This window comes from Natator depressus, chromosome 2 (assembly GCF_965152275.1).
Source record: "Natator depressus isolate rNatDep1 chromosome 2, rNatDep2.hap1, whole genome shotgun sequence".
NCBI classification, from domain to species: Eukaryota; Metazoa; Chordata; order Testudines; family Cheloniidae; genus Natator; species Natator depressus.
This window is the reverse complement of record NC_134235.1, coordinates 203,655,566-203,675,494: the sequence shown is the minus strand read 5'-3', so window position 1 is coordinate 203,675,494 and position 19,929 is coordinate 203,655,566. Positions and strand designations below refer to the sequence as shown.

General features: G+C 42.0%; 1 protein-coding gene and 1 long non-coding RNA gene across 2 annotated transcripts in view; one reads left to right on the top strand and one right to left on the bottom strand.

Annotated features, from left to right (window-relative positions):
• GSDME (gasdermin E) overlaps positions 1-3,343 on the bottom strand; it is a 30,573-nt gene extending 27,230 nt beyond the window's left edge. The window contains exon 1 of the mRNA XM_074945768.1: positions 3,110-3,343. The gene's annotated coding sequence lies outside the window, so the exon portion shown is untranslated. The remainder of the gene's footprint in view (positions 1-3,109) is intronic.
• Positions 1-16,268, top strand: part of LOC141983066 (uncharacterized) — a 45,131-nt gene extending 28,863 nt beyond the window's left edge. The window contains exons 3-5 of the long non-coding RNA XR_012638285.1: positions 12,302-12,495; positions 14,764-14,851; positions 16,118-16,268. This is a non-coding gene — a long non-coding RNA (uncharacterized LOC141983066). The remainder of the gene's footprint in view (positions 1-12,301; positions 12,496-14,763; positions 14,852-16,117) is intronic.
• The last annotated feature ends 3,661 nt before the right edge of the window (positions 16,269-19,929 follow it).

Here is a 19,929-nt window from a genome sequence, read left to right as displayed (position 1 = left end):
GAATCTAGAACAGCTTTCCGTTAAGATTAGTTTCTGCTACATGAAGGAGTTACCTTGTTTTTTCAATTCAAATTTTAAACCTATTGCTCATAGAAATATTATTGTCTCCTTGACCTTGATGCCAACTAATCCTATATACCCTTTTCACAGACTTCCATTCAGATAGAATTGTTTCAAAGGGACACTTCTAGTCTCAATGGTAAAACAACGTTCGACCGGGTTTTCTAAAAAACTTCAGGTGAGCTGGCGGACGGGCAGGGCGCTAAGTGTTGTTGAGAGGACATTACCTTTGAATTTTCTTGCTTTGGAGGTTTATGTTAGACCAGGGCTTGGATTGACAGAACTAGAGGGAAAGCTATTCCCCCCATGCCTAAATGAAACAAATTATTGTAAACTGATGAAAGAAACCAGCAGAGAAGAGGAGGGGTGTTTTGTTTGCTTGACTGGGGACTTGAGCTAAGCCTTTAAAATGAGTTTGCATGTGGGACGGGGAGGGGACAGTGTTTAATAAGAACATCACTAAAAAGATGCAGAGGAAAAACATGTCAGCTAAACTCATCCCCCCACCCCCCATGATGGACACCTCATTATTCTTTGGAGTAGAGATTGTCTTTTTCCCCTCTGTATTTGTGCAGTGCCTATCACAGTGGGGTTCTGGTCCATATCTAGGGCTTATAGGTGCCATAATAGTACAAATAAAAAACAAACAAACGATCTAGTTCAGTGTTCTCAAACTTTTGTACTGTGACCCCTTTCACATAGCAAGCCTCTGAGTGCGACCCCCTCCCCCCCCCCCAATATATCAAAAAGTGTTTTTAATGTAACACCATTATAAATGCTGGATGCAAAGCAGGGTTTGGGCTGCAGGCTGACAGCTTGCGACCCTGCATATAATAATCTCCCAACCCCCTGAAGGGTCCCAACTCCCAGTTTGAGAGCCCCTGATCTAGTTAAATAAACATCTCCCTGTGCTTCATAATATTTGCGTACATCTACTGCAATTCCATAGCTATATGTTTAGAAACATTACCCCAGTAATCTGTATTTAGGAATATTAATTCTACAGGAACATTTTACAAGGGGCAAAGAGGATTGTGAAAGTGAGTACATTTTACTCTGGACAGCAAAACAGGAAGTTTCATGAAAGTTACCCAGTATTTCCCATTTGTCAGTATATTAAAATGTAATTTAAAAAAAATCAGTTTTGACTAAAGGACAAAATTGCTCAAAGCCCTAGGCAATACGAGGAGGAAGGCAGATGTGGAGGATGAGAGAAATACTACAGAATGTTAGAACATTGATTACAAATTCAAGTTGTACATAAATACTTCATAGGAGGGTCCTTGTGTACCAAACAAGTCTGAACAAGTAGCTTGACAGTCCAAAGAGCTGTTAGACTTTATATTTAGTGAAGAACTGCACCAGAGGAGATATCCTTTGAATTCTAATGGGGCCTGAGTCTATACTGAGAGACATGTAAAGAGAGTAGGTTGCAACAAGTAGCATGTAAATTTTATTACCCTTTTATAGCAAAATTTGGAACTTATTTTCATTGCCTTATTTTTCTGGACAACTTGGGTAAATGTTTAAAAACCATAAAAGCAAATGCCAAAAGGTTAGTGTGGGAATTATTTTAGGGAAGTTCTAGGGCAGGGGTGGGCAAATTACAGCCCGCGGGCCATATGCGGCCCACTGGACTGTCCTGCCTGGCCCCTGAGCTCCCGGCCAGGGAGGCTCACCCCTGGCCCCTCCCCTGCTGTCTCCCCTCCAATACAGCAATGCCTCCATGCGGGTAGCACGGCTTGCGCCCGCCCACCTCCCAGGCTTTCAAATAAGCCTGTCCTGCCACTCTGAGTGGCATGGTAAGGGTAAGGGGGTTTGGATAAGGGGCAGGAGGCCCCAGGGGACAGTTGGATAGGGCAGAGGTTCGGGGGGGGCCGCAGTCAGGAGACGGGGGGGTTGTATAGGGGGTGGGGTCCCGCGGGGGCAGTTAGGTACAGCGGTCCTGGGGGACAGGGAGCGGGGGGTGGGGGGGAGGGAGGATGGATAGGCATGGGGGCGGGTTGGATAGGCCTGTCAGGGGTGTGGACAGGGGTGGGGGCAGTCAGGGGATAGGGAGGGTTGGATAGGGGTTGGGGTCCTGGGGGGGGCAGTTAGGGGCAGGGGAGGTTGGAGGCTCTGAAGAGGGCAGTTAGGGGGCAGGGGCCAGGCTGTTTGGAGAGGCACAGCCTTCCCTACCTGGCCCTCCATACTGTTTCGCAACCCTGATGTGTCCCTCGGGCCAAAATGTTTGCCCACCCCTGTTCTAGAGCCTGTGTTACACAGGTCAGACTGGGTCATCGCAATAGTCCATTCAGGCTTCGGAAAAAGTTCATGCAGTTATTCAGTCCTCAAACGAGTTAATTTCAGGCCCTCCTCCCTGCAATCACATGCACATTATTTAGCAGCACTGAAAAGATGATTGTTTCCAATTCTGATGAACTACAGCCTTTGCCTCTAAGGGCTAGTCTACAGAGTTGTACTGCATTCCTACAGCAATATAATTAAAGCAGTAAAAAAGAAATCCCTAGCAGGGACCCAGTTTGCACTGGATTAAATTGCTTATGCTAGTACAGTTCATCCCTGTAGGGGCAGAGGAATCTGTGGTGTAAGGTCTCTTTATAACTATTTCAGTTAAAAAAAAAAAAAAAAAAAACACACACCCCTAAGCCCCCCCAAGCCATACTTAGGCCTTAGGGTGTGTCTACACAGCAGCTTGCAGTTTTAACCCTGGGGCGTGGATACACACTCCCGTGGTTAGCCAGACTGACCCAAGCCCGCCTGCAATCACCTCAAGGCATCCAGGCACGACATAGCACCGATGTCACTAAAGCCCCGCTAAAAGCAGCCAGCGCTTGGGGCGCACGGGGACACCGACGGGGACCGGGGCGAGGAAAACAAAGGGAGAGAGCGGGAGAGCGAGTGCCCCTGGGGAGGGCGCCCGCAGCGGGAGGAGGGCAGGGGGAAGGGAGGACGCGGTGCAGCGGCTCCCCTCCCCAGAGCTGGCGTCTCCCCTTCGCCTTCTCGGCGTGCCGGGGCCGCCACCGCGGCGCGCTCGGCTCGTACTCACCAGCACGCCCGTGGCTGACCCCGCCGCAGCCTGCCCCGCGGGGGACGGATGCTCGCCGCGCTCTCTAGCCCATTGGCTGGCGCCCGCTGCCGCACACCACCCAGCACCGCCTCACTCCTGAGCTGAGTTTGCCGGGCCTCGGCAGCGCGGCTGGAAAGTAGTAACTAGCTTGGCCGGGGGTATTATCAGCTGCGAGCACGCACACACCTGGGACGGGGGTGGCTCCCTGACTGCGGGGGCGGGGGGGGTGTGCGCGAAGAGACACGCGGCAGGCAGCACGCTCTGTGGGAGGGGAAGGGCGGGCACACAAGGACGCTTCTCGCCGGGGTCAGTGGCAAAGCGAGCAGCTGAAGCTGGAGGGGAAACACCAGCTGCAGAAGAGGCTGAAATTGCCCTTCCCATCATGGTTTCTTTCTGCGCAGCTGGGAAGCCCTTGGGAGTCCAGAGTCTGAGTGCCCAGAACCTGCAAAACCAGCGACTTCGGCTGCCACACTGGGTTGGAGCGTTTCCTATGACACGTGCCTCAGTGGCCCACAATTCCACAAGTGTGGTGGCAGTCTGCAGAGGCACTGAGAAGAAGGCACCCTGTGAACTAGTGTTGCCAACCCAGCTCCAGGATTGAAAGATTAATCTTTAATTAAAGATTATGTCATGTGATGAATCCTCCAGGAATACCTCCAACCAGAATTGGCAACCCTAGTGTGAACACCCGGGCAATGGAGCGAAGGAAGCAGTTCCACCAGATCTGTAAGGCCCCCATCCCTGCAAACATGCTCATGTGAAACTTTATTATTGGCGTAACCCCTAGAGTTAAGCACACGAGGAAGCGTTTGCAGGCTCGGGCCTAAGGCCTGGTCTAAAAATTACATCAACCTACCTACAATTCTCAAGGCTGTGAAAGATTTCACGCCTTGTTTGACAAAGTTAGATTGACCTAACCACCCACTGTAGATGCAGTTAGGGACTTGTCTTCACTGTGGGGAGATCCATGCAGCTGCAATCGATGCAGGGGGTGTTGATTTAGCGGGTCTAGTGAAGACCCGGAGGGCAATGAAAATTATGAGGGAGCTAGAGCACGTGACTTCTTAGGAGAGGCTGAGGGAACTGGGCTTATTTAGTCTGCTGAAGAGAAGAGTGAGGGGGGATTTGATAGCCTTCAACTACCTGAAGGGGGGTTCCAAAGAGGATGGAGCTCGGCTGTTTGTCAGATGACAGACCAAGGAGCAATGGTCTCAAGTTGCAGTGGGGGAGGATATTAGGAAGTTGCAGTGGGGAGGATATTAGGAAAAACGGATTCACTGGGAGGCTGGTGAAGCACTGGAATTGGTTCCCTAGGGGGGTGGTGGAATCTCCATCCTTAGAGGTTTTTAAGGCCTGGCTTGACAAAGCCCTGGCTGGGATGATTTAGTTGGGGTTGGTCCTGCTTTGAGCAGGGGGTTGGAAAAGATGATTTCCTGAGGTCTCTTCCAACCCTAATCTTCTATGAGTCTATCATGCTATGAAATGAATGGTATTCTATTATTGTTTAACAGTGTGATTAATCATAATTAATTTTTTAATCACGTGATTAATCACAATTAATTTTTTAATTGCTCGACAGCCCTATTATTTTCATTCCTTGCCATTCAGGAAACAATATAACTGTGTTTGTAACTTAAATTAACATGAAAGGTGCTTCCACCAAATTAAAAAAGTGCCATGTTAACATGAGGCTTTACACACGTACACAAAATGTAATGTTTTGCACTTTAGTGCTTTTTGTCTATAACTCTTAGCGTTCTTTAATAAGGATGGTAAACAATTATTCACATAGTATAGATAATTGTATTGTATTGGATAATTCTGGGGACTAGAATTGCCTCTAAGGCTTTATCTTCACGGACACAAAGGTGGTGTTTTTACAGCAAGTTAATTAGTATCTCGCTGTAAAATCCAAAGTGGATACAAGGCACTTGTAGGTGTGTTTTTATTTAGGGATAATAACTAATGTGTATGAGCTATCCCACTGTGAAACCACAGTGGAGACAAGGCACTTTAATATTATTATTAAGTAGATGAAGCAAGGTCTGCCAAAGGCAGGGTGTATAATACTGACGTCACCTAGCTACCTCCTGATAAACACTATAAGTCCTTGTCTCCACTGAAGATTTTACAGTGAGATAACTATTGTGTGTTAGTTACCTTGCTGTAAAAATAAACAGACAAAAAAACACCACCTGTGTGTCAGTGAGGACAAAGCCTAAGTCACCTATTCAAATCTGGCTCATGTCACTAGTGACCAAAAATCTGCTGGAGGTTCAGTTGCCTATATAAAATGAATTTGTTGGCATCTACCCCAGTTCTCCAGGTTGTCTGCAACTCAAAAGATGTTATCACAAATACAACTGTCATTTTTGTCAGACTTAGCAGAGTCCAAGGACTGAATGACTCATGGGGACTGAATTACCCTCCTATTCTGAGATGTAGTCCTTCCATAACATGCTGGGGGCACGTTTTGTCAGGATGGCTTGGGGAAGCCTGTTCTGCTACTTACTTTTCTGGTTCAGTCTCCAGTGCAATCCAACTGATACCTTTCATAAGAATTAAGAGAAACATCAATTTCCTAACATAAATGTAGGTCCAATCCCCAATCTAGTCCCGTATCTGGAGGCACATGGTATAAAACAAGATGCAAGTAAATAAAAAACCATATAAAATGGAGCGGGGGGATTTATGAAATACACTGTGAAACTATTTGTATGACACCATACACATATACTTATACATATATACATATACTTATAAGATCTTTAACTGATCTTTAAATGTAGCTCTGTTCCTAACTTTGCTCTTAGAGACATCAAAGGTCTGATTCAAAAGAAATATATTTGGCTTTTACACCAGGCTGCAGAAACAGAAGGAAGTCATTTTTTCAAGGAATGTGCACCTTTGCAAGAAATCAGAGATGCCTTTTTCACATGAATCACACCACACAACAGGTAGCTTCCTTGAGAGTCTGGGGGCAGGAGTTCTAGGCTGCAGTGAAATGGGCCCAGATCCAGGTATTTAGGCTCCCATTGAAATCAATAGGAGTTAGGTACCCAATTCCTTTGAGGATCTCGGCCATAATGACAAAAATGTCAAATCACTAGGTGTTAATAGGCCCAAGATTGGGCTTTGGAACAAAAAGAAGCTCAAAATCAGATGACCTTAAATTAACTAACAGACCTTGGTAACAGTTCCTTTTTTTTTTTTTTTTTTTTTTTTTTAAATAAAAGCAGGCCTATTACCAGTTTTTCATTCCATCCTACCAAATGTCCCAGCTTCTCCTACGCCTTTTAGTGAGGTTTAGATCTGACATTCCATCCCTTAATAGCCCTCATTAATACCCTTAATGACTCAATAATACTTACTGTTTTTTTTAACTGTAACTAACTAAAAAGTGTGAAAAGTTACAAAACAAAAACTAATGACAAACTTTTATAAAGGCAACGCGGCCTAATAATATAAAAACGAAGACAGAAAAAAGAAAAATCCCTACCATAGCCTACCCCTTAAAATAGAGCCTAATCCTGAGAGAGGCTCAGCACCCACAGCTCTCTCTTACTTCAGTGCAAGTGCTCAGCCTCTTTCAGGATCAGGCCACAGCTGCAGAGTCACCAAGTCTTGCAGATGACAGTAAGAATCTCCCCCACTAGCCACCCACAGGTGTCATCCGTTCTCGTTGATGGGACTCTTTGCAGTTACAACCTCTGAGTCATTGTACATGGAAGTGCCTAGTGAAGCTCATTTGAGAAATCCAGCCAAGATGTCAGTGAAATGGATCACTGTGGAAACGTCAACAGGGAAAAAAAAAGTATCCACAAATTGTGAATCTTGTCAGCCAGCTTTGGGTGTCTCTTATTGATAGTCAGGCGCTCTACTGAACAAGTGAAATCCTCCTCACTCCCCCAGTGATATTTCCATCTTACCACTGTTTAAGTTTAGCCAGCTGTCATTTATCCAATTTGCAGCATGGCAGGAATCCTGACAGTTTTGAGATACACTCACTGTGGTTGGAAGAGACAGTTATTTAGGTCGAGGTATCAGAATGATGATACCTCAAAACCATACAATTCTATTAGTTTTCACACATTATACACAGGTGGCAAACCTGACCCCTGGAACACTGAATATGGAACGATGCCTGTGGCAGATGAGTAATCACTCGTACTTCAGTCAGAATATAAATAGGTGATGTTCAGACATGTAGGGCAGTTGAAACTGATAGAAGGAAAAGAGAGATCTTGGAATCATTGTGGATAGTTCTCTGAAAACATCTGCTTGATATGTAGCAGCAGACAAAAAAGCTAACCGTGTTAGGAACCATTACCAGAGGGAAATATAAGACGACAGAAAATATGACGACACTACAGAAATCCATGCTATACCCACACCTTGAATACTGCATGCAATTTGGTCACCCCATCTCAAAAAACAATATATTAGAATTGGAAAAAGTATGGAGAAGGATAACAAAAATGATTGGGGCATGGAACAGCTTCCATACAAAGAGGGATTAAAAATACTGGGACTGTTCATCTGAGACAAGAGAGGACTAAACAGAGATGTGATAGAGCTCTACACAATCATGACTGGTATGTAGGAAGTAAATAAGGAAGTGTTATTTTACCCCTTTCCATAACACAAGAACCACAGGTCACCTAATGAAATTAATAGGCAGCAGGGTTAAAACAAACATAAGGAAGTATTTCTTCACACAATGCACAGTCAACCTGTGGAAATCCTTGCCAGCGGATGTTGTGAAGGCCAAAAGTATAAATGGGTTAAAAAAAAATTAGACAAGTTCATGGGGAATAAGTCTATCAATGGTTATTAGCCAAGATGGTCAGGGATGCAACCAGGGATGCTTTGGGTGTTCCTAAGCCTCTGAGTGCCAGAAGCTGGGGCTGGACGACAGGGGATGGATAATTCAATAAATGCCTTGTTCTTTTCATGCCCTCTGAAGCACCTGGCACAGGTCACTGTCGGAAAACAAGATACTGGGCTAGAGGGATCATTAGTCTGACCCAGTGTGGTCATTCTTATGAAATTACTTCACTGGTGAACAAGAAGCCAACACAGTGGCCAAGGCGCTGAGGAAATACAGACTATCAGAGTAGCCTGTGTAAGAATCTCCTTGCCACATTCTGAACTTCTTGAAGGTGCTGGACACCAACAGCAGAAGCTTGAAGTCCATTGTATAGAGCTGCATGAAAGAAAGGCACTACTAGCTGAACCAGAAGAAAACTGTAAACGTGTGGTCAGTGTGGCACAGGATAGAACAACATTCAGCACAAGACAGGGATGTAACCCAATCGGTTACATCACCCAAATGAAAAACAAAAAACAAAAAAAGGAGACAAAATGAAGCAAGCTGATCAAGAACTGAAAAAGTTACATCACAAAATTTCACCAGTGGAAAGTACACTTCACCTGTAAATAGTGACCCATACAATATGCAGGCAGAGATGTCTGAAGTGAAAAATTCAAAAGTGTTAAGATGTTCCTCAAATGCCTTGGTGTGAGAATCCTCTCACATTGTGTCTGAACTATGGTAAGAGAGTAAATAAGATTTAAAAGCCACCAGGTGTCAGTATTGTAGAAAGATTACTTCCTTGAACTGATTAATGCTACAGCTTATATTTTTATTTTATATAATAGTATCACACTGATTTATTTTTCAATCACTGATGTAAGCACAAAATTTTCTGCAAAGGGAAATTGCTTAGACAGAAAATAGTCAGTACTGTAGATCTATGGCCTGACTTGTACTTCTCTTCAATCCTTTAATTATGTGCATGTATTAATATGTACTGAATAAAAGTCCTATTAATGGTCATTCAGAGGTCTTTCCATCTGCATCTGTGCCTATTAGAGAATAATTAATATATATATATGCTGCATGATTTCTTTCTAGTAAGAGTTTAAGAAATCTTGCAAAGCTCTTTGTGGTTCCATTTCGGCCTCTTCAGCCATCAAAGTGGCTGGAGAAGGCTCCACTGGTCTAGACTCCTGGGAAGTAGGGTGAAGTAGAAAGACGGGGGACCTTTTGGGTTTGTATTTAGAATTTAAGGCTGTTTTGTGGAGCAAATTTCCTGTTTAAAGATAACCAACAAAGAAATGAGCAATTGGGTGCCCCTCCCTCCCCCGATTTGGCTTTTTCATTTCATATGAAAAATATCAATAGTTTTTCATTAAAAAACAAAGAACCCCCAAACCTTGCTTGTTTTGTTTACTAGGAAGAATCTAAGATTTTTTTGAAAAAATTTCCCACCATTGCTGTTAGTGGTAGTGTATGTCTCACAGACACAGTGGTTAAAAAGCCAATGAAGGAGGTTAGAGGCAGAAGACATTTAGGAGCTATTTTGACAAATTTGCTTATGTGCTTATTGGCTCCCTTACAGGAGGAGGAGAAGGGAAAGAATTGTTTACAAATCTTTTCAAGCAGAAGGCACTTGGATACTATGGTGATGATGGACATAAAGGAGCCTAGATAGACAAATGAATGTACTTCAATATAGTTTTGTTAGTTGATTTCAATGTAATGCAGAAGTCACCGCTTGTGTCTGCGGTGTTGAACTTGGCTTTGAGAAAGAAGTTACAATATTTAGTTATAGCTGAGAAGTACATTATATTGTTGGACTCCCACATATCATTGCTAAAACTTTTTTTCCTCTTCCTCAAGGAAAGGTTGGAGAGGATTAGAGATGGGATTTTGAGATTGCCAGACCTTTTTAAAGATCTACTCTTGAAGACCCAAAAATATGATGGTTCTTAGATTGGTCAAATGTGGCAGAAAGAAGATGGTTCCTTCCTAGTAAGTGGCATAGTGTTTTGCTTGCGGGTTGCTTTAGGAACCATCCAGCTGTGCCTCTCATATAATATAATGGAGAGCATATGTGATAATAGGTCTGGTAAACTCAATCCTTCAGTAGCTAAGTGATACTAAAACCATAAAACATGGACTAAATATAAAACATAGAAATGTCCTTTTATTTCCTGTGTAACAGTGGTAAATTAAGGGTTAGGTATGGATAATGTTTCTTGCCTACTTCCAAGGTTGCTTAAATACTACCTTATTAAGAACCATCTGGTCTTTTTAATGTTTTATTAAGGACCACCTGAAAGCTGCATTGTCCAAGATATAGGATTTTAACATAAATAAAGCAAAAGGAATAGCTATGAAGACACCAGAAAAGAGCACAAAACATTTTTATCTAGGTCCTACATAAATGTAAAAAAAAATCCAAAGTATTTAAATATTCCACACCAGAAGATAAGAATTTTTGCAAATATACTAGATTAAAATTTGGAACCAAACTTCTTGACAGTATCTCTAAAGATTATAAGCAATTACTTTTTCCTTTCTTCTCCTGTTTTATACATTTAGGAGATTTACTTCATAAACTATGTGAAGGCAATGACAGACCATACTAGAATAAGAAATATTAGGGTTTGATTTCCAAAAGTGCTGAGAATCCAAGCTGTTAACTCCAAGTGGAGTTGTGGGTGCTCAGCATGTCTGAAAATCAGGCCATTCATATTTATATTTCACCACCAATATATCTTTGGGACTCTGCGTTCTTTGGTGCAATGACTGTTACAATTATGTATTTGTATAATATCTAGCACAATGGGGCGCAACCTGGTTGTGGCCTTTAGGCGCTCCTGCACTATAATTGTTTAATAATATGATTATAACAACACAGAGTAGGTTATTACATAATTATTTTGTTATAACATTTATGTTACTCGATTCTTTTCTCTCCCTTTCCCTTCCCCATTTTCATTCTTTGTGTTATGTTTTCTCCTTCTCCCATTTTCTTCAATAAAATCCTTTCTTTCGCTCTCTCTCATCTTCCTCAGTCTCTTTTCTACACAGACCACAGCCAATTCTTCCTTGTCACTGCAGAATTGGCATGTGCTCTGATGACACCTAGTGTCTAAAGTGTAAAAGTTCATAAGCTGATAATGTTTGCAGCACAGAGATATAGGACACAGACTTACCAACCTCAAATGTTTGAAAATCAAGCATCATCCTAAAAAAATCATGGGATTTGAAATAAATGTCATCTGGTTCTGAGGCTTTAGGGGGCACTTGGATCAAGTTTTCAAGCTTTTCTTCTCAACAATAACTCACTTATTGTTTCCTTTTATATCAAAGTTGAGATTCTTGCATAATTACATGATTCTAGGAGCTGGGGCTTCATACACCAAATATTGTGAGACTTGCTATAAAGTAAGAAGAGCTGGCAACACTGGAGGCATATTGCTGAAAATTACAAGGGTTGCCAATTGTGTGGGAAATTAGATACCAGGTATGATGAACAAATACACAGGGCCTAAATTGGAAACCGAAGAGGCTACCTGTGAGGAAGCAGATGGGGAGAGATTTAACAACCACCTCAGTATGCCAGTGGAATAGTGGAAATGGCCAAAACTGCCCCATTCCAGATAATTATTACTATTTATATTTAGGTTTGAACAGATAACATTTTTATTGGTAAATGTCAGTAATCTCAATTTTACCCTACACAGAAGCCAGGAAAAAAATACTGCCATTGCTAATTGGAATGTATAGATAAGCAAAGTAAGAAAAATGCTTCCTGAGCACTTATTAGAGTTTGATGCAAGTCTGTTTACTTTGTGTATATTCACGTGATGTTGCCAGTTTTTTTTAATGGTTATACAGCTTTAACTTTACTGTCATTAAACAATTGTCTTACTCCCCTCATAGTCGGATAAACCCACCTCCCACATAATTTCCTCAAACGGTGAAAATTTAAATAAATAAAAATAAAAAATCCTTAAAACCCAGCATTTTGCACGACTGTGAAAATTTAAATTGATAAGAATGTGCTTTAAAACAATCAATTATAAAAAAAAATCTAATTCTGCCTAGCCTATTTCTATTGCAGTAGTACCTAGACACTATACAAGCCTAGAGCAAAGAGAGAGTCCCTCCTCAAAGAGTTTACAGTGTAAGCTGGGTGTTCAGTCACAGGATTCAAACAAATGCTCCGCAGCTCCTCTTTCCTTTTGAGCTTTCTGCAGAGCTGAATAGAGGGGTAGGTTGGAAGGTAAGCAGATGAATGGCTGCTGAAGAAGGTGATGCAAGTAGCCTCCATCAATGGCTTTCTTATGGGTGGCTGTGGCCTTTTCACTTTGCAGCAGTTGGAGACATACTACCTTCCATGGAACAGGTCTAAGCCTGGACTGATGAGGCAGAGCCACGGCCCTCCAGGAATTGCTGGATGTGCATCAGGAGAGGAGTGACGCAGCCTTTGACTGAGGGGGAAGACAAGTTGTGTCCTGCTAGCCAGTGTTAAGCTAACAGGAACAAATGGTTAACTAGTACAGGCAAAGTGAGTGCTCCCTTGTTCTCTTTACCAGCACTTTCTGCCCACATACTTAATTTCCATTAATTTTATATGTCCTTTTTTCCCTGTCATTTCAAAGTCGTGGGTAGGCGCTGTCATTTGTGTGCACCCTCATCAGCCCAGTATTAATGAAAAAGTAATAACATAGCATTTCTGGAGTACTTTACATATTCAAAGAGCTGTACAAAATTGATTAATTACTATCAGGGCCTCTTTTACCAGCTGCAAATTTGGTTGGAAGGAGGTGTAACAGAGCTCTCCTGGCTCCTGCCTCTGCTAGGCTCAGATAAAGTCACTTAGAGACCCTTGGGTTCTGAAACCACTGGTGCTTTTATTTACAAGTTTATGCTCCCACCACCTTCATCACCATACAGCATTCATCCCTCTGGGTTCCTGGTGTCTGAACTCAGGCAGGCACACCCACCAGCAGCCTTCTTCCCAGCCTCTTATATAGCCCTGGGCTAATTGGGCTGGCAGCTGGCTCTCATTCCCCAATTAGGGCAATGTTCTTTCCAGCCAGCTCCACTTTATTCACCTAAACGGGGCTGGCGTGGCAGGGGGCTGATTCTGCAGTCTTTCTGCTCAGCACCCTGTCACGGGAGGTTTAAATTATTTTCTGAATAAAGACAGTTGAACTCCTTTCAAGTGTCCCTGAACAAAAGACCCTCACTGTACAATAGGACAAACAGAATGAGTTTGTTTGAGGCAGAGTTTCTATCGCTTAAACACACTGAAGCAGTCAACTTTTTTTGGACAAGCACTGCAGTGGCTAACTAGGAAATGAGCATCCATCTTCTGCTAGCCTCCTTTTGTCCTCCCTGCCCCAACATTTAATCTGGCAGGCACAAAAGTCTGGATTTTGTTTATTTTCTGAAAGAAGGCTAGGTAGCAGTTTAGGACAGAGAAGGGAGTGGGTTTGCTATGTTTTGGTATATACAGAACTAAATCAGATCACTATATAATTTTATTTTCCTTTAAAAATAAATTACACTTGTTGTTATTGGCCTCCTCAGATAGTCCTTACTTGGCCAAAGCTTCCATTGGAATCTGTGGGGGCTTTGCCTGAGGAAGGATTGCAGGATTAAGATCAGAATTTTAAAACCTTTAAGAAAATGCTGTCTTTTTCAAAGCTATTTAACAATTCTGTCTTTAGCTGCTTCCAGAAGATTTATTTCTTTGACTAATGGGTAAGTAGCATACATTGAATACAAGAAGGATGATCTCTTGACTTCACTCCATCTTCAGTTTGACCACGACTGTTTACTTTTGTGTCTGGCACCATTTCACAATGGTAAATCACTTCTCTCTGTTAGCTGTTAGACAGGATCCTGTCTAGTGATAAATCTATGTAATCCTTCCAAAATTCCAGACATTGCAGCGATGTTCTGACAAGAAACAAAGAGAGAAATAAGTTTCAAGCCACCTATTGTAATACTTCTTTTTAAACTAGTTTCTAGTGCAGTCTTTTGCTCAAGATCAAATCTTTTCATGCCATTTTTAAATATTCCAGTAATGATATGTTTGGTGATACAGCTAACTCAATTTTTGGTAAAAGAAAAGTATTGTTAATTATGCAAATGTAATTCTTTTCTGAGGACTCTCGTTGGCCTTGGGGCAACAGAAGTTAAAATGGAATTACAGGAAGCATTTCAAATAAGGCTTAATAAGAGAAAGTAATGTCTCAACAAGTTACAAGAAGTCAAATCACTGTTGAAGTCTGTGGAGGTACAGACCAGAATGTCAGCTGGTGTAAATTACTCTATGTACAAGTTCTTCTATTCTAGGAATTAACTGTTTTGTTTTTCCAAAAATTGTAAAAATTACATTGATAAATTCAAGGGGCCAAATCCTCGGGTGTAAATCAGCACAGTTCCATTGAGTTCGGTGCAGCTATGCTGTTTTATATAATTTGAGACTCTGACCCACAATACTGGGAACTAGTTCTTCTCAGTAACAAATAAAGAGTCGTGTTGCAGATACTGGGGAAAAAGTCAGAAGCATACACCAAATAGTGATATATTACAGCATCCAGGCTTTCTACTTGACCTGATTTACAGACAGGCCCTGGTCCTAACAATTCCTGTGCACATGCATAACCCAATGGAACTAAGTCATGTGTGTCAAATTAAGCATGGACATAAGCATTTGCAAGATGGGAAACTTAAAATGATTTTATTAAAAACTTAATATTTGCAAAGAGCTCCTATACAGAGCTAGAGTATCTCAAATGTCAAAATGTATCCTTCTATTTAGTGGCAGTAATAGGAGCATCTCAAGTCATCGTGTGGCAAAAGCTGACTTTTAAAATGGAGACTACTGTAGGACACTTGGAGAATATAGCGTAAGTACAGCAAATGTGGCTCATGAAAGTGTTGTGTCCAGTTTAGACTGGAAGCTCCTAAGAAGTAGGAACTGTGTATTGTGTTGTTTATGTGCACTGCTGATGCTTGGTCTATTATGATGGCCATTGGCAATCTGTAGAAACTATACCACAAGCTGCAGAATTTAATCCTATAGGCTATGTGGAAATGTTTTGTGAAGTCTGACATTTTTAATGCCCATTAACTCAACACACATACAACACATTAATACATTGTCTAGTCTAGTAAGTTATCTGCATGTTTGTCTTTTGTATTCTTAAAAAAAAACCCACTTTCATCTTCCTCCTCAAATTGTCACATTTCTCTACTCCCTCCCCCCATCTCTTCTCTCACATCTTCCTTTCCTCTTAGGTCTTCAGTCTCTGCTCCCTATTCCTCTTGAGCCTTGAAGATCCTGCTGCTCTCAGCCCCCAATCAAATATTTTATAAAAAAACATTTGCTTCTGTGAAATGTTCTTTACAATTCCTCCAGCCACACTGGCTCAAGTACATTAGCTGATGTTTCTATCAACATGATCAGCAATGAAATGGCTACCATTTAAATGATCATGAAGATGTTAACACCTCACTGATATGAACCAGGGGTAGTTCACTGACGTAAGGCCAAATCCTCAATCCAGCATGTGGCCAAAGCGGCTGGATTTCCCTAAGGGAACTAGCTGGAAAGAATTCTCACTCACTGTAGCCATACTTACCTTGGGCTCCTATGCTTGTTCTGCAGAGTGAAATGACTGTAATGTTATGGTAGTGAATTCAATGATCACACTCTCCCAGCTCTACCATGGCATGCCCCCAAAGCCCTCTCTACAAGCAGGGTGTCGGAAATGGAGCAGAGCTGTGCTCCAGGCTGATCAGAGTATATTCCATCTGTATGGGCTCGCCACATCCCATTCCACCCATCCCCTGTGCAACCAAACTACATCTCAGGACCCCTGCACCCATAAAAGGAAGGGCAAGATTTCCACCATAGTGCTGTTGATTCAGTATCTGTGTGTGGACTCAAGAAGAAAGCACTGTACTGGTTCACATTCATGTTCTTTCTGCAGCCATAAGTACTAGTTTTATGTTTAATGGTTTTGTTGCTGATAGAATGTGAAGACTGTGGTCTCTCTAGCTGTGTTATAGCATATTTCTGGGCTGTGCATTTTTCTATTGATCATTCTCATTAAGTTTCTCTTTGGTGTAAATGTATGTATTCTGTGATTTTTCTTCCATCCCCTCCTCAGCATAATATCCATGATGTGGTGTTTTATAAAGTATGCAGATAAGGGTAAACAGTCATGTAGACCTCGCTGCGGAATGGCAAAGTTAAGTCCTCTGGGGATTGTGGAAGGGATGCATCAGCTCCACCAGACGAGAGTACTTCCAGCCTGTCCATTTTGGAAAGTATAAAATCATAAGGCATTACAGCAGATAGAATTGTTGGCGTCTGTATAAATGACAGCTGAAATAAATTGAATAAAAATGAGGATGTTCTGTGACCTTTCATATGTAATATTTATTAACATCTAGCTAAACTGGTTAGAGAGAGAAAACAAGCCATAAATTACACAGTAGGATGATCCAGTATTTTTACAGCAAATGAAGAGGACAGAAATGATTCTGACTATGGAAGTAGTGTCTTCAAAATAGACAGTCGTGATAACTGTAATGAATAAAATACCTTCCTTGAATAGTGTCTAGTCTCTAGTGCCCCACTGAAAATCAAATACATCTTTTAATTTTTTTAACAGTATAATATTTGTAATAGCTCAGACATACACAATACACTTTTCGAAACATAGGAACTAGCAAAAAACAAACAAGAAAGGACATGATCCTGAGACATTCCGAGTATGCTCAACTCCCACTGAACTCAGCAGAACTGAGAAAGCTCCCCCTCTCTTGTGGATCAACCCCCAAAAGTCCTCATGTAAAACAAAACTGTACAAAGCTCAAAACAGTAACAAGTATGGAAAGAATTTGTATAAAAATAACCATTTAAAATAATCTTTAATACACGACAACTGTTTACATCTGGGTTCAACTAAACTTGTTTTATTGTTCTCAAAATTAGAAGCTGCAGGAATTGTTTATAACAGCTGCAACATACAATAATGCAATTGGTGATACGTTTAGGCATTTATTAAGTTTTAACAGGAAAGCTAGTTAACATTTTGGCTCAGATCCGCAAAGGTTTCAATGGAAGAGGGAGCCTACTTACTTTTGATGATCTGGGACTTTGTAACTGCTTGTTAGCTTAAGACCTTACTCAGTGGAGGATTGCCCTCAGTAGCAGCCTGGACGGTGCTGAGAATAGCAGAGTTATTGATGGCTGAGAAATCTATTTACATTCCATTTTAACTTCACTCATCTTTCCAATCGTACCACTAGCCCCTAGTGATTGCAATAGGAGCCAAATTCTGTCGAGGAGCTGGCTTTCATCAGTTTGTATTATGGGCCAAATTCTGCTTTCATTTATATGGTTGTGAATCCCAGATAACTTCAGTTAACTTCAGTAAGGTTAATCTGGAGATACTGGATGTACTTCTCAAAGCGGGATTTGGCACTGTGTATTGATTATTTGTTAAGCATGAGCAACATAGCCCAAGCTGTACAAAACTAGGGCCATGTCTACACTTACCAGGGATTGAGGCTGCTGCGATCGATAAAGCAGGTCTAGTGAAGACCCGCTAAATCAATGGCAGAGTACTCTAAATGTGATTTAGATTTTAAATTTAGATTCGGTCAACTCCGGTACTCCACCAGAGCAAGAGGAGTAAGGTAAGTCAATGGGAGCGCGTCTCCCGTCGACGCAGCACAGTGAAGACACTGCAGTAAGTCGACCTAAGCTATGTTGACTCCAGCTAAGTTATTCACGTAGCTGGAGTAGCATAATTTAGGTCCACTTATCCCGGTAGTACAGACAAGGCCTAAGGTGTAGAGAGAATTTTTAAAAATCATCATTTTGTTTACATTGTGGTTTGTCCACCATCTTGGTACCACTTCTTGTTGGGCCAGTTGGTGCCCTTTTCAGTTAAGGTGGGAAAGATGGTGCCATGTGACCGAGGCAATCTGCTCAGTAACAAGAGGGCTTAAAAAATTTGTGCATCCAGTGCCAGAGACTGTCAATCCTGTTGGCAGTCCAGTGTTTAGGGTGTCCTAGCCAAGACTACTTGTCAACAAAAGAAGATCTGCCTGCCATTCCTGTTTCTGATACTGAGTGTGTCCGCTCCTGAATCCTGTGGTCTCTGGTTCCTGATGTTGTTGGTGATCCTGCTGTGGCCCTGGATCTGTGTGTGTGTTCCCTGTCCATAATAGCCTGTGATCCAGTGATGTACTGACTTACCTGAATTAGTTGTATACCTGCCTTATGTTTGTTTGGGGACCTTGGTTTAAGGCCAATCTGTTGAATTAACAATCGAGTGCTTTGTGTTACCCGTCAATGTGAACTGTTATTTAGTTGGGAGTCCTGTTTAATAAATTTGACCTTGTTTGTATTTTATATCCTGTTTGCTTTGTGTTATTCCCGTGAATATCACCCCCAGTGACAGATGCAGGAGAAGTATGAGTCTGTAGGATGCTAGCTGGTAGCTAAATTCGGTAGCTCCCTGTTGAATACCCTTTCTGGGTTAACAAAAGAAGGTAGAGTCCCTGCCCTGAGGAGCTTATCCCCTAAACAGATAACACAAGAATGCAGATCAGAGGATGGTGCTAATTTAGGATCCATTTCTGCCACCCTTACTCACCCTGAACAATACCTTACTCATTTCTGGATAGCACATTGATTTTGCGACTACTCTAGAAGTAAGGAAATACTCAAAGTGAGGGAGAGGGTCAAAAGCAGGCCTTTAAATATAGCTTACTTGGTTTAAAATAGTACAGTGGGCTTAGCATTTACTAATGTGACAGCATTTGTGGGCCTTTGAGCAGTGAGTTTTGGGAGGATTTTGAATGGAGAGAGTGAGAGAGAGAGTTTTCCACTGGTACACTGGGATAGGGATGGGTGTCCAGGCAGGAGAGGAGGCAGAGAGAAACTAAATTGTGTAACAGACAACTGTATTTTTTGTCACTTTGGCCATGTCTACACTACCAACTAAATTGGCACAAGGGCCATCCTTACCCATATACAAACTACGCAGCTGCATTGGGCACCAGGAAATCTGGGGCACCAAATTGCTTCAAATTTCCTGGTGCCCTATGCAGCTGTGTGCTGCTCCAGTGGCCAGCCCAATCCCCAGCCAACTGAGCTAGCCAGGAAAGCTGCCCCTGCCCCGCCTCTTCCCACCCCTGCAAATGTGGTGCCCAGAACTGGACACAATACTCCAGTTGAGGCCTAATCAGCATGGAGTAGAGCAGAAGAATTACTTCTCGGGCCTTGCTTACAACTCTCCTGCTAATACATCCCAGAATGATGTTTGCTTTTTTTGCAACAGTGTTACACTGTTGACTCATTTAGCTTGTGGTCCACTATGACTCCCAGATCCCTTTCTGCAGTACTCCTTCCTAGGCAGTCATTTCCCATTTTGTATGTGTGCAACTGATTGTTCCTTCCTAAGTGGAGTACTTCGCATTTGTCCTAATTGAATTTCATCCTGTTTACTGTTGAAATTCTAGGGTGCCACATACAAGTGTGAATGAAGTCCAGTTGATAGCTTATTAAGAGCCATAAACAAATTAAAGGTGTCTATTTTGTTGGGGGATGTTGAAAGCACTGCCTGAACATTTTTTACAGAGTTAACACTGTTAAATCAATACAGGGCTATGGACCTGCGTCCGGTGGATCATTCTTTAATCTTACTCCCTTCCAGCACTACATCTCAGCTTAAATAGTCATCCTTAAAAAGTCAGCATTTGCTTGCACAGTGGTATTTGAGATACTGAGACTAGAAACCTATGGCCACAGTTGGCAAGTGTCTTTTTATAATGGCAATCACGCTATACCCACTATATATACACATAAAGTGTGTGTTAATGTATATGGCTGTAAATTGTGAAATTAACATTCAATAATTTAGAACTATACCAGTGTTTATCTGGTCTTTATTTGCACTCATTA